The sequence below is a fragment of the Hylobates moloch genome, unplaced genomic scaffold, assembly GCF_009828535.3.
Source record: "Hylobates moloch isolate HMO894 unplaced genomic scaffold, HMol_V3 SCAFFOLD_9, whole genome shotgun sequence".
In the NCBI taxonomy this organism is placed as follows: Eukaryota; Metazoa; Chordata; class Mammalia; order Primates; family Hylobatidae; genus Hylobates; species Hylobates moloch.
In genome coordinates this window covers 109,826,408-109,840,340 of record NW_026652284.1, presented here as the reverse complement: position 1 = coordinate 109,840,340, position 13,933 = coordinate 109,826,408, and the positions used below count along the sequence as shown (strand labels likewise).

Genomic DNA, 13,933 nt, shown 5'->3' with positions numbered 1-13,933 from the left:
TTATAAGTTAACTACTGCCCAACAATTTTTCTGGGAAGGAAAGATTCTGTGATCTCAACTTCATGCCTAGGTCATTTCAAGATTAGCCCCTGGAATTCTCAAATAAGCATATGATTAGATATTGAAGAAAGCAAAGGGAGAGGCTGTTTATCTTTGAAGCAGGTTGTCTATTCTGGTTACACTATCTCATCTGACAGAGAGCTCCTAGAGAGCAGTGTCCACGACTTAGCAACAAAAACAACAAATATAAATCCTATTTACTGAGTGCCTACTAGTGTCAAACTCTCTACATACATGATCTCATTTTATTCTCTCAATTAATGAAATGAATGTGACTGCCTTTTAACATTTTGTGCACCTAAACACCATAGCACTTTACATATCCAATACACAGGTTCAAAGCTAAATGTGCTTTTAATTAATTCATATTTAACATTATACTATTACATTCTCACTCATTCCATTGAAAATATATTTTTGAAAAATGTAAGTATCAGGGTACTTAAATAAAATGTGAAACCTTTCCCTATAAAATGTTTACTGAGCACCTAGTAAGTACACAGCACTGTTTGGTTAGACCCTCGTATTCTTGCAAGGGCTAGATTGAAGAAAGCAGTGACAAAAAATGTGTTTTGGGAGAAAAGCTTATTTTAGGGTACCAAGAGAAAAAAATGTTTCAGGTAAGGCTAAAAAGCAAAGCTGAAAGGAAAAGGAAGGAAAGAGTGTAAGGGTGTAGGGTTTTTTTGGGCACCTACTAGGCACTTGCCATTTTTCACACTTTAGAACATTTACTTGTTATAAAGATGCTATGAAGTTGGCTATTATGGGCTGAATCTTGTAATCTCAAACATTATGTTGAAGCCCTAACCTCCCAGTACTGTAGAATGTGACTTTATTTGGAAATAGGGTCTCGGTAGAAACAATCAAGTTAAAATGATGTCATTAGGGTGATCTTTAATCCAATGCAACTGTGTCCTTATAAAAAGGGGAAGTCTGGAGACAGACATGCACAGAGGGAGGACAGTATGAAGACACAAGACCAATGCCACCTATAAGCCAAAGGATGCCTGAGGCTACCAGAAGCTAGGAGAAGGCCTGGAAGGGGTTATTCCCCACTGTCCTTAGAAGGAATCAATCCTTGGCTGGGCATGGTGGCTCATGCCTGTAATCCCCGTGCACTGGCAGGCTTAGGTAGAAGGAGCGCTTGAGGCTAGGAGTTAATGACCAGCCTGGGCAACATAGTGAGGCCACACCTCCAGGAAGAATACAAACAATTAGCTGGGTATGATGGCATGTGTCTATAATCTCAGCTACTCAAGAGGCTGAGGAAGAAGGATTGCTTGAGCCCAGAAGTTGGAGGCTGCAGTGAGCTATGATTACGCCACTGTGCTCCAGCTCAAGTGACAGAATAAGACACCTTCGATACCTTGATCTTGAACTTCTAGCCTCTAGAACTGTGAGATAATAAATTTTTGTTATTTAAGCCACTCAGTTTGTGGTTCTCGGTTATAGCGACCCTAGGAAGCTAAGAAATTGGCATTTTAATCTCTGTTTTTTAGATGCAGAAACTGAGGCTCAATCAAAGTAATGTAACACATATATGACAAAGCCTGGGTTGGAGCAGAGACTTTGAGAGCCCCTGGATGCAGGCTCTTCAACGAAAAAGACACTGAGAAAGTAGGACAAGCAAAAACATTGAAGAGTTGAGTAGATGAAGAGGGAAGGGATGTCTCCTAAAAGAACTAGTGTCCCAAGGAGTGGAGAGCTTTAATAATTTTTGTTTCTCTCAACATGGCTGATTAAACCCAACCTGATCTTGAGTACTGTCTTTCTCTTTGAGAATTTTCCCCTTCCTGTTTTTCCATGTTTCTGGGGATTCTCTGTATTAAAGGGAATATGAGCCATTTATTCAAATCTGACTGATTTGCACAGGAAGCCAGCCTGAAGGAGAACAGTGTAAACCTGAGAGCACCGTCTCCAATTAATCACAGCAATCAGTGACTATAGCTTAATCTTTCCAGGGTCCCCAGACTAGGTCAGCATCATAACTACTAATTTCTGGTCAATGGAAGTTGCAACTTAAAATGCTCCAGGTAAGACAAAGGAGTAGGACCTGTGTTCTCACTGCCACCAAATTATTCAGGCCCTTTAAAGATATCAGATAACTGAACCATTTATTCTAGACATTTTGTTGAAGATTCAGACACTCTAATTTTCCAGTTAAAGGAAGTCTAAGTTCAATTTTGTTTCAACATTATCTTCGAGCTAGATTCAACCAGGATTTTGTTTACATACCTGGAGGATTGTGGTGGCCATCACCCAATTGCCCCTTCTGTGTTGACATCTCTGTCTCTAGCAGGTGGCATACAACCATGTACATAGCAGACTCTCAATAAATATTTGTTGAATAAATGAAATATCCCAGGGTTCAGAATCATATAGGCTGAGTTCAAATTTGAACTCCATGTCTTCTGTTCTAAATGCTAAATACTGGGTAAAGCAAGATAGGTAAGATTTGATTTCTGCCTTCAAAGAGCTCACAATGAGGGGTAGGAAATTGAATAGGGAGGCAAAGAGACAGGTATGTAAACAAATCTCTAGATTCATATGTAAACCCAGGAAACTTGTGAGCATTTTAGCAAGTCCTGTTGGTTCGTTCAAAGGAACTTGAGTCAGAGATATCAATAAGAACCTCAACTGTATCTGACTAAGCTGTACTCAGAAAAGGAATTCCTATAATAGACCAGTTACTTGGAAATAAGCACCAACACATTGCCAAGGGCAGGTGAACAGGTGTTTTTATGGGTCAGCTCATCCACTGCTAAGAAGACTGCCATCAGTAATCTGGCATCCTTGGGCTCCCTAGTAACCACTGGTATGTTTTGCTCTAAGTCCTTAGCATGAACACTATTTTTTTTTTTTTTTGTAATTCTCAGTTTCTGTAGGGTACTGTATAGGTGCCTAAGTGATCAGCGATTTTGTCCTCACAAGCTTTTGTTGCTTGCTTACTATAAGCACAGGCTCTGTGCTGAGTACTGGAGGATCAGAGGTGGAAAACACAATCCCTGTCCTCCAGATGCATAGTGCAGAGTGAATAGACAAGTAGCAGACATGTAGCTAGACACGTAACTAACTTGGTAATAGACTCTGAAAGGGGCATACAGAGGAATAGTTTATGAGCAAAGATGTAATCACAGCTTGTTCACAATAGTTGGAATGTGGAAATGATACCCAGTGAATGGCTATAAACCATAGAATACTCAGTTGATATAAACCTATGATGTCCTTAAAAATAAGAAGTAATTTGTAAACAATTTGGAAAATGCTCAGTTGTAATAATAAGCAAGAAAGAGACAGATATAGAATATTAGAATATAGAGACAGATATAGAATATAGAATATTATCACCATGCAAAAAAGCTAAGAATCAAAACAAAATAAATATTTCTCTATATATGTGTGTACAAGATTAGAATGATTTACACAGAAAACATAACCGAATATTTTCTAGTATGAGACTTTGTGGTTGCTTTTACTTTTTTCTTCTTTTGAGTATTTTCAAAATTATATAAAATCAGCATTCAAGCATTTTAAGATGAGACTAAAACATCAATCAGTGTTTGTTTTCAGATGTCCTGGTTACTATAAATTAATGAAGCATTCTAAGTGTGAGGTGTTAGTGAGGTTGTTTTTAAAATGGATTGAATAAATGATGTGAGTGTATTGATCCATGATGATCTGAATTAGATGAAGACTCATTAGATACAGATGAAGCCAAATCCGAAATGCAGGATTTGCTGAGAAATGCCACTGTGTCTCCCAAGAGCAATCCCTAAGCTTGCAACGTTAGGAAAAACAAATCTGCTAAGGAGGGAAAAAGTGATAAAATCTGCTGTATCTATTAAATAATGATCTGTCTTGTTTCTCTCTTTCTTTCTGCTCCCCCTCTCTCTCCCTCTTTTCTCAGGATAAAGAGAAGGAATAAAATATTCAAGATTTTGATATGCATATAGGTAGTAACGTTTATCTGTATTTAACTTGAAACTGGACATTGTCTATATAACCTTCTCTATTGATTTGCACATTTATGTACTATCATAAAGGGCAGGCAAAGTGTCTCAGAATCCACGAGGAATGTGGTTTAAATTATATATTTTGTGTCTTGCTCATCCATGAGTCTTGTTCTTTGGCATTCACATTATGGCTCTAAGAGTAATCTGAAAATATACTTTTCGGATAAATTCAGTGTTGTTTACCTGTCTGATTTCTTCTGAATTTCAGGCTGTGTTGGTGGGATGGTGACAAGGTCAGTGAGTCAAGATACTTTTGGGGAAGAAGAGTTCTACGGGGTTAAGAAGAAAGCTACAGAGAGTCAAAATCAGGGCTTGGAGCTCAGTTCTTCCAACTTTTGGCCAAATGGATCCATGTTAAATTTTGTTTAATAGACTGTTAGTTTCTTGAAGTCAAGAATAACATTATTTATATTTACCTCCTTAGAATTTAGCATGGTGCTTGACATATAAAATATACTGAATGAGGCCAGGCGCGGTGGCTCATGCCTGTAATTCCAGCACTTTGGGAGGCCGAGGTGGGCGATCACCTGAGGTCGGGAGTTCGAGACCAGGCTGACCGACATGGAGAAACCCTATCTCTACTAAGAATACAAAATTAGCCAGGCATGGTGGTGCATGCCTGTAATCCCAGCTACTCAGGAGGCTGAGGCAGGAGAATTGCTTGAACCCAGGAGGTAAAGGTTGCAGTGAGCTGAGATCACGCCATTGCATTCCAGCCTGGGCAACAAGAGTGAAATTCTGTCTCAAAACAAAACAAAACAAAACAAAACACTGAATGAATAAATGAATGATAAATGAATATACCTTTAGCATTTTATAAATGCCCAGTACCAAGTGAATGCTGACACTTTCTCAAGTCTTTATTGGGTAGAATTCTATATTGCCTAAAATGCGTGAGAATTGAACAAGTGACTTGCCTAATATCTCTATAAGATTAATATTAAACTTGTTATTCATGTATATAGTTGTGTATTATGACAGGGACTGAATGTTAACTCTGTATCAGGCTTTATGCTGTAGATCAGCGAGCTAACTCTTTCTATTAATATTCTATTAATATTCCTAACAATTTCTGAACACATGGAAGAAGTTTCAGCTTTTAAATTACAAATTTAATTTCCTTAATAGTTATAGGGCCATTCAACTAATCTATTTAATATTGAGTGATTTGTGGTAGTTTGTGTTTTTTAACTAACTGGTCCACTTCATCCAAGCTTTTAAACTTAAATGTGAAGAAATGTTCTTAGTACTCTCTTATCCTTTTGAAGCCTGCAAAGCTCGTCGTAATATTCCTGTTTTATTCTAGATATTAGTAATTTGTATCTTCTTTTTTTTTGTCAATTTTGCCAATGTTTTGTCACTTTATAGATCTTTTTTTAAAAAATAGCTCTTTGTTTTATTAATTTTCCCTATTGGTTTTATACCTTCAATATAATCTGTTTCTGTGTTTACTTTGTTATTTCTTTCCTTCTCGCTTTACATTTATATTGTTCTTCTTTTCCTAAGTTATTGAGATGGGAGCTTAGCCATTAATTTAAGACTTTTATTCTTTTTATTTCTTAAATTTTTAATTTTAAATCTTGTGGGTACATAGTGGATGTATATATTTATGTGTTGCATGAGATATTTTAATACAGGCACACAATGCATGATAATCACATCAGGGTAAATGGGGTATCCATCCCCTCAAGCATTTATCCTTTGTGTTTTTAACAATCCAATTATGCTTTTTTTGTTGTTAAAGTTTTTTCAGTTGTTTTTGGTCTTTTAGTTATTTTAAATGTAGGATTTTTTTTTTCTATAGTATAATTTGAAGTCAGGTAATGTGATTCCTCTAGCTTTGTTCTTTTTGCTTAGAAAAGCTTTGGTTATTCTGCATCTTTTGTAGTTCCATATAAATCTTAGAATTGTTTCTATTTCTGTGAAGAATATCCTTGGTATTTCAATAGAGATTGCATTGTCTGTAGATTGCTTTGGGTAGTATAGACATCTTAACAATATTGATTCTTCTAATCCTTGAACATAGAATATCTTTCAAATTTTTGTGCCCTCTTCAATTTCTTACATATATGTTTTATAATTTCTGTTAGAGAGATCTTTCATTTCCTTGGTTAAGTTAATTCCTAGGTATCAAATTTTATTTGTAGCTCTTTTAAATGGGATTACCTTCTTGATTTTTTTTTTCAGATTGCTGTTGGCATATAAAAATGCTACTAATTTTTGTACGTTGATTTTGTGCCCTGAAACTTTATTGGATTTGTTTATCAGTTCTAATAGTATTTTGGTGGAGTCTTTAGATTTGTTTCAAACATAAGATCACATCATCTGCAAAGAAGGATAATTTGATTTACTTCTTTTCAATTTGTATGTCCTTTATTTCTTTATCTTGTCTTATTGTTATAGCTAGGACTTTTAGTATTATTTTGAATTACAGTGGTGATAGTAGATATCCTTGTCACAGTCCAGATTTCAGAGGAAAGTCTTTCAGTTTTTCCCCATTCAGTATGATATTAGCTGTGGGTCTGTTATATATGGCTTTTCTTTTTAAATGTATGCACTTAATGCTATATATTTTTTCTCAGCATTGCTTTAGCTGTCTACAACAAGTTTTGATATGTAGTATTTTAATTTTTATTCAGGTTAATGAATTTTTAAATTTTCCCTTAGATTTCCTTTTTGACTCATGGCTTATTTAGAAGTATATTGTTTATCTGTATGTCTATAGATCTGTCCATCCATTATCTATCATCTGTCTATCTTTTTCTATAATTTATCAGTCTGCTGATACCATCACTTTACCAGTTTAAGTAATGTGTAGAAACATTACCTCCCTTTTTGTTCCTTGGGTATTTTCTGGTTACCTTCTGTTATTGATTTCTGTTGTATTCCATTGTGGCTGGAGAATACATTCTGTATGATCTCAATTCTTCTACATTTGTTTTATGGCCCAGGATGTGATCTATTTTGATATGTGTTCTATGGAAACTGAAAAATAATGTGTATTATGCTTCAGTTGGGTGGAGTGTTCTATAAAGGTCAATTAGATTCTGTCATTTGATTATGTTTTTAAATCTACTATACTTTGATAATTTTCTGTCTAGTTCTATCAATTGTTGAGAGAGAGGTGTTAAATTATTCAACTATATTTTTAAATTTCTTTCTTTTTAATTCTATTAGTTTTTGCTTCACATAATTTGCAGTACTGTTGTCCATATACTTTAGGATTGCTATGTCTTCTTGCTGAATTCACCTTTTCATCATATAATGTCCCTCTCTGTCTATGATAATTTGCTTTGCTCTAAAGTTTACTTTATCTACTTTATCTGATATTGATATAGTTAAGTCTTTTTTTGCTTAAAGTTTGTAAATCTTTTTTATTCTTTTAATTTTTATATCTGAAGTGAGTTTCTTGTAAACAGCATATAAATGAGTTATGTTTTTAACCCACTCTGCCAATCTCTTTGAATTGATGTATTTAATATAATTTACATTTATTTATTTATTTTTTTAAGACAAGAGTTTCACTCCTGTTGCCCAGGCTGGAGTGCAACAGCCCAAACTTGAGTCACTGCAACCTCTGCTTCCCAGGTTCAAGTGATTCTCTTGCCTCAGCCTCCCAAGTAGCTGGGATTACAGGTGCCTGCAACCACGCCTGGCTAATTTTGTATTTTTAGTAGAGACGAGCTTTCACTATGCTGGCCAGGCTGGTCTCGAACTCCTGACCTCAGGCTATACACCCACCTCAGCCTCCCAAAGTGCTGAGATTATAGGCATGAACCACCACAGCTGGCCTATAATTTACATTTTGTAATCATTGACACTGTAGGGCTTATTACTGGAATTTTTTTGTTTTCTGTTTTTTACATCAGTTTTTCAAGTTTATACTTCTTGCTTTTCTATAGTTACTTAAATACTTTTTATAACTCCATTTTGATGTATAGTATTTTTGAGTGTTTATATAGCTTTATTTTGTTGTTGTTGTTGTTTTTTATTTTTGAGATGGAGTCTCGCCTTGTCGCCTAGGCTGGAGTGCAATGGCCTGATCTCGGCTCACTGCAACTTCTGCCTCTTGGGTTCAAACCATTCTCCTGCCTCAGCCTCCCGAGTAGCCGGGATTACAGGCACCCGCCACCACACCCAACTAATTTTTCTGTTTTTAGTAGAGACGGGGTTTCACCATGTTGGCTAGGCTGCTCTGGAACTCCTGACCTTGTGATCTGCCCGCCTCATCCTCCCAAAATGCTGGGATTACAGGCGTGATCCACCGCACCTGCCTATATAGCTTTTTAAGTGGTTACTCTAGGTATATTATATTATAAATATTTCTTCCATATATATTGAGACCTATATCAGAGAGCTTTATAGTTTTTGCTTCTACTATTAAGCATAACTTTAGAGAACTCCAGAGTAAAGTGACAGTCCATTGTATTTACCCATATTTTTGCCTACTGTGTTCTTTTTTCTTTCTTGATGTTCTTTTTTTAAAAAAAATTTGTTTTTTTTTGAGACAGAGTCTCACTCTGTTGCCCAGGCTGGAGGGCAGTGGTGTGATTTCGGCTCACTATAACTTCTGCCTCCCAGGTTCAAGGGATTCTCCTCCCTCAGCCTCCATAGTAGCTGGGACTACAGGCGTGCACCCCCACACCTGGCTAATTTTTGTATTTTTAGTAGAGACAGGGTCTCACCATGTTGGCTAGGCTGGTCTCAAACTTCTGACCTTGTGATCCATCCATCTTGACCTCCTGAAGTGCTGGGATGACAGGTGTGAGCCACTGTGCCTGGCCTCTTTCTTGATGTTCTAAGATTGATAGTTTTATCATTTTCTTTCTGTTTAGAGAACTTTCTTTATCTATTCTTCTATGACGTGTCTGTTGCTGACAAATTCTGTTTTTCTACATCAGAATGTCTTGAGTTCCCCTTCACTTTTGAAGTGTATTTTCCTTAAATATATGATCTGGTTTAACAATTCTTTTATTTCACTTGACAAATATTGTTACATTTCCTTCTGATTTCCATAGTTTCTGATAAGAAATATACTTTCATTCAAATTCTCCCCCATGGGTAAGATGTCATCCTGATTTCATTATTTTTCTCTGTTTTAAACTTTCAGAAGCTTTACTGTAATGGCTCTTGGCATGTATTTTTGTGTGTTTATTTTGTTTGTGATTCACTTAGCTTCTTGAATCTGTAGATTTATGCATTTTAACAAATTTGACATGAGGTCATTATTTCTTTGAACTTGTTTCAGACACACCCTCTTTTTCCTTTTCTTTCAGAACTCTAATGACATGAATATTAAATCTTTTGTTGTAACCATACAGGTCCTTCAGGTTCTGATCTTTTTAAAAAAATACGCATTATATGTTTTGTCTATTATTCAGATCAGATAATTTCTGTTGTTTTGTGTTTAAGTTTACTGGTTCTTTCTTCTGTACCCACTGTTATTTCATTGATTCCATTTATTGTATATTTTATTTTAGTTATTATATTTTTTAGTTCTAGAATTTCTACTTGATTCTTCTCTATATCTTCTATTTGTTTGCTTAATATTTATATTTTTTCACTATTTAAGCATGTTTGTAATTTCTACTTGAACTATTTTGTTATGATTATCTGCTGTAAAATCTTTGTCACATAATTGTACCTCTCTAATCTTGGTGTTTGCATCTATTGTCTATGTTTTTCTTTTATTCAGCTTGAGATCTTCCTGGTTTTTGGTGTGATAAGTGATTTTTGTTTAAAATATGGACATATTTGGCAGTTATCAGTCTTAATATTATTTAAAGCTTCTGTTTTAGCTGGTATTTTCACTTGGGCTGCTACAACAAAGACACTGTAAAAATTTATTTCTCATAGTTCTGAAGGCTGGGAAGTCCTAGATAAAAGCTCTGGCACATTTGGTGTCTGGTGAAGGCACACCTCCTGGTTCATAGATGACCATCTTCTTGCTGGGTCCTTACTTGGCAGTTGAAGAAGAAAGCCCTTTCAGGACTTTTATAAGGACACTAATTCTGTTCATAAGGAATCTACCCTCATGGTTTCATCTAGCCCTAAGTATCTCTCAAAGACCCATCTCATAATATCATTATATTAGAGGTTAAGGTTTCAATATATGATTTTTTGGGGAGTCACGGGCATCTATAACATCTGGATTCCTTTTATACTGCTCTATCCACCTCATAACTTCCAGGTAGAGATAGAAGTCCAGATTCCCATGTGACGGCTATTGACAAAGAGGGGAAGTTTCTCATTACTGCTGGACAGTGGTGAAAGTTCTGACTCTCTACCATGCCTCCACCATACCTCCCTAAAATATTTTTATTATTTAAGAGTGATGATAAAATTTGGGGGGATACCTCCTAGATTCCATTGTAGTTGTGGGCCCAGAGATGATTTGATGGGGCAGGGGAAAGAGATGCCAAACAATGCATCCCATTTCTTCAATGCATTGGTTAAAGTACTTTTACCTTAACCATGCTTGGCTAGGTGACCTGAGAGCAAGCTGACAGAAAATAGTGGATGAAGAGGGAGAAATTGATAGGAGAGGACAAAGACGTGATGATGATTAATTAATGGACTAAGTTCCTGCAGTATATTTCCATAGGGTGGAGGCATGATTTATGTATTGTGTGGCAGCATGCATAAGGCAAGGAAAAGGAATTACTGAGATGACATTCAACTTCTAGACTCAAGGATTTAGGCTTCTTTGGAGGGAAACTACTATTTTATAGTTTTATTATCCTTTTATTTTCAGTAATATCAGTAAGTCAGGTTTTACAGGGTCACCTTACAGACAAACATCCCTTGGCTCAATGAGTTTAAATGACTTGTCTAAAATCACCCAATTTGTTAATAGCACCAAGAAAGCAGGTAATACATTTTTTTAGTGGATGAATGAGTCGCCCCAAATTTTTGATATCTTGACTTCCAGAGGTCTGACAGATGTCATTGTTCCATCCGGAGTATGTGGAGGACTTCTTTTCTGCCAAAGTTGCAGAGCTTCTTCCACATTTCATAAACAACACTTAGAAGACCTTGACAAATACAGTGGTCTAATGCAAAATTATTTTGTAGTGCTCTTTCCTCTTCTGTAGACATTTACACTTGTTTTATAAGGTCTTCAACATTTAGAAACATGACAAACATTCTCTAAGTTAGTACGAATGTGAAACCAGTGAATCTCAGCAGTAACCAAATATCCAAATATAGACAATTGCAGAGGGTCGGACCAGGGTAAAATGCATCACTATCCCTTGACCCATTCCCAGGGGAAGCAGTTTCTCTGTAGTAAATTTTACAAGTTGAAAGGGCTGACATATTATGGTCTTGAAAGGTCATATATTATACAATCTATTAGATAAATACTCTTCATTTCACCATTACCTGTACTTTTGTGGAACATTTAAAGTAAGCAATTTCCATGAAGTCTTCCTGTTAGTGACACACTCCGCTTCTGAAGAAAGACCCAGTGGTTTATGAACATGGAGCCCAGGATAAAGGAAGCATGAGGTAGTGTTTTGACTTACTAATCTCCAGGGATCCTTACCTCAATTTCTACCTTGTCCATGTTCTCTCTTGGTCATTGTCATGGCCAAAGTCTCCTTAAATCTGGAACTCCAAATCCCACTTTCCATCCTTTTAGTTTTCTCTCCTCTCTCCCTTGCCCTCTACCTATTCTTTAAATCCTGGAACTCTGGGATCTTCTGTTGTTTTTCAGTTATCACCCTGCTGTGTGCTTCACATTCCTTGCTATCCAGCTTAGCTAAATAGAATTATTGCGACCCACCATTTCACTAATGTTTTCATAAATAGCCTTTCATTGCTCACTTGTCTTTATTGTAAAACCCAACCCTGTACCAATTTAACCTTTCAGTGTCTCATTTTAATATCTAGACAGCTGCATTTCGATAGAGAAATCATGTGATATGGTTTGGCTCTGTGTCACCATCCAAATCTAATCTTGTATTGTAATCCCCATGTGTCGAGGGACCTGTAATCCCTATGTGTGGAGTGAGGGAGGCAATTGGATCATGGGGGCAGTTTCTCCTATGCTGTTCTTGTGATAGTGAGTGAGTTCTCATGAGATCTGATGGCTTTATATGTGTTTGGAAGTCCCTCCTTCATTCTTCTCTCTCCTGCCACATTGTGAAGATGCCTGCTTCCCCTTCTGCCATGGTTGTAAGTTTCTGAGGCATCCCCAGCCATGTGGAACTGAGTCAGTTAAACCCTTTTCTTTTACCCAGTCTCAGGTATTCTTTATAGCAGTGTGAAAATGGACTAATATACCAAGCTACCATGGATATTTGGTATTATTTCACATTTGGGGTCTCAATTCTTCTGCATTTCTCCATGGTTAACACCATCTTTCATTCCTTTAGCAGCTATTTAAAATTTTCGCTGCTTTGTTCAAACCTCAGACTTACCACCACTGTTATTATTCTCAGCAGCTGATTGCACACTCAACTGAAAAAAATAAAAGCCAAAGGTGAGATTTTCAGCAGTTTAATTTTCTGACAGTCATATATTCATCTCCTTGTGTATATCCATATTCTCTTCTCATCTTTCCTATCTCAGTGCATGTGATGTAACTCCTTCAGATTCAAGTATTCCATGAAAATATATACCAGATCTTATGCCCTCCTACTTCTCATACTTTGTGTCAAATACCACTTTTTTTGGTTTGTGTTTGATGACTCTCTTTTCCTTTCAAGTAGCAAGGTGCACATATTAAAAAATTAGCAAGCCAACAGGCAACCCCCAAATTTACCTTCTCAAGACTATTTATGTTCTTATTTTCCTTTCTTAGCCAATTTCTTGACAAATCAGCCCACACTAAGGTCATTTTCTTTTTCTTTTTTAACTTTCTGTCTGTGGATTTACCAACTATAATTTGGCTTCTATTTCTACCATATTACTGAACCACTCTTTATAAGAACATGTGACATTAGTATTGATCCCCAAACATTTGATTCTTTTTTGTCTTTAACTTTCTGTATCATGTGGAAATATATCTGCTTAATTAATTAATTAAATTAATTAATTTACGAATAGGTAATAAATTCACATAGTTAAATGTTCAAAAGTACTACAAGGGAAGACAATGAAAAATTCTTTTTACCATCCTTGTCCTCATTTGTTTTTCATTCCTGGAGATATCCCAGTTCTATCAGTTTCATCAGTAGTTTTTATATGCATGAGCAAACACACATACTTATAAATGTACGCACCTATGTGCATATACAATTTCACATATATCTTTCCTGACTTCTTAAAAACAGAAGTAAACATTCATTAACTTACCACTATACACTTGATGAAAGATTATATACATCAGTAATTTTAACAGATATTTAAGAAACATTTCAAGGACATTGTCCGGTTTATAATGCAACCAACCAGCAATGTAGGAGTACCTATTACTTCTCACTGCTGCTAATAAAGTGTTAGCAAAATTTTTAATTTTGCTCATTTGACAGGCAAACATCACATCTCAGGGTACTTTTAATTTTCCTTTATTTTATGAGACAGATGAAACTTTTTTTTCATATTTTTAACTGCCATTTGTATTTTTTCTGTTAAATATATTTATCTTTTTTGTATGTGTCTATTAAGTTGTTAATGTTTTCCCCATTAGTTTGCAGAAGATCTTCAGGGAAATTAGATCCTTCTCTGTTACATGAGTTCCTAAGCAGTACTTTTTCCTCACAATAACAAATCCTTCCTTGGATCCTTCCTCTTCCTCATCATCTGAAGCCCATTCTCTTTTAAATTTCCTATTCCAATACCGGTCTCTTTTTCCAAGAACCCCTTGTGGGCTCCTTCACCTTTGCATACTGGCATCTCACAGGTTTTCATTTACG

At 36.0% G+C, this 13,933-nt stretch overlaps 1 long non-coding RNA gene across 1 annotated transcript in view; it reads left to right on the top strand.

Moving 5' to 3' along the window:
- LOC131384242 (uncharacterized) overlaps positions 1-4,350 on the top strand; it is a 175,019-nt gene extending 170,669 nt beyond the window's left edge. Inside the window, exon 3 of the long non-coding RNA XR_009214903.1 lies at positions 4,282-4,350. This is a non-coding gene — a long non-coding RNA (uncharacterized LOC131384242). The remainder of the gene's footprint in view (positions 1-4,281) is intronic.
- Positions 4,351-13,933: the final 9,583 nt, after the last annotated feature.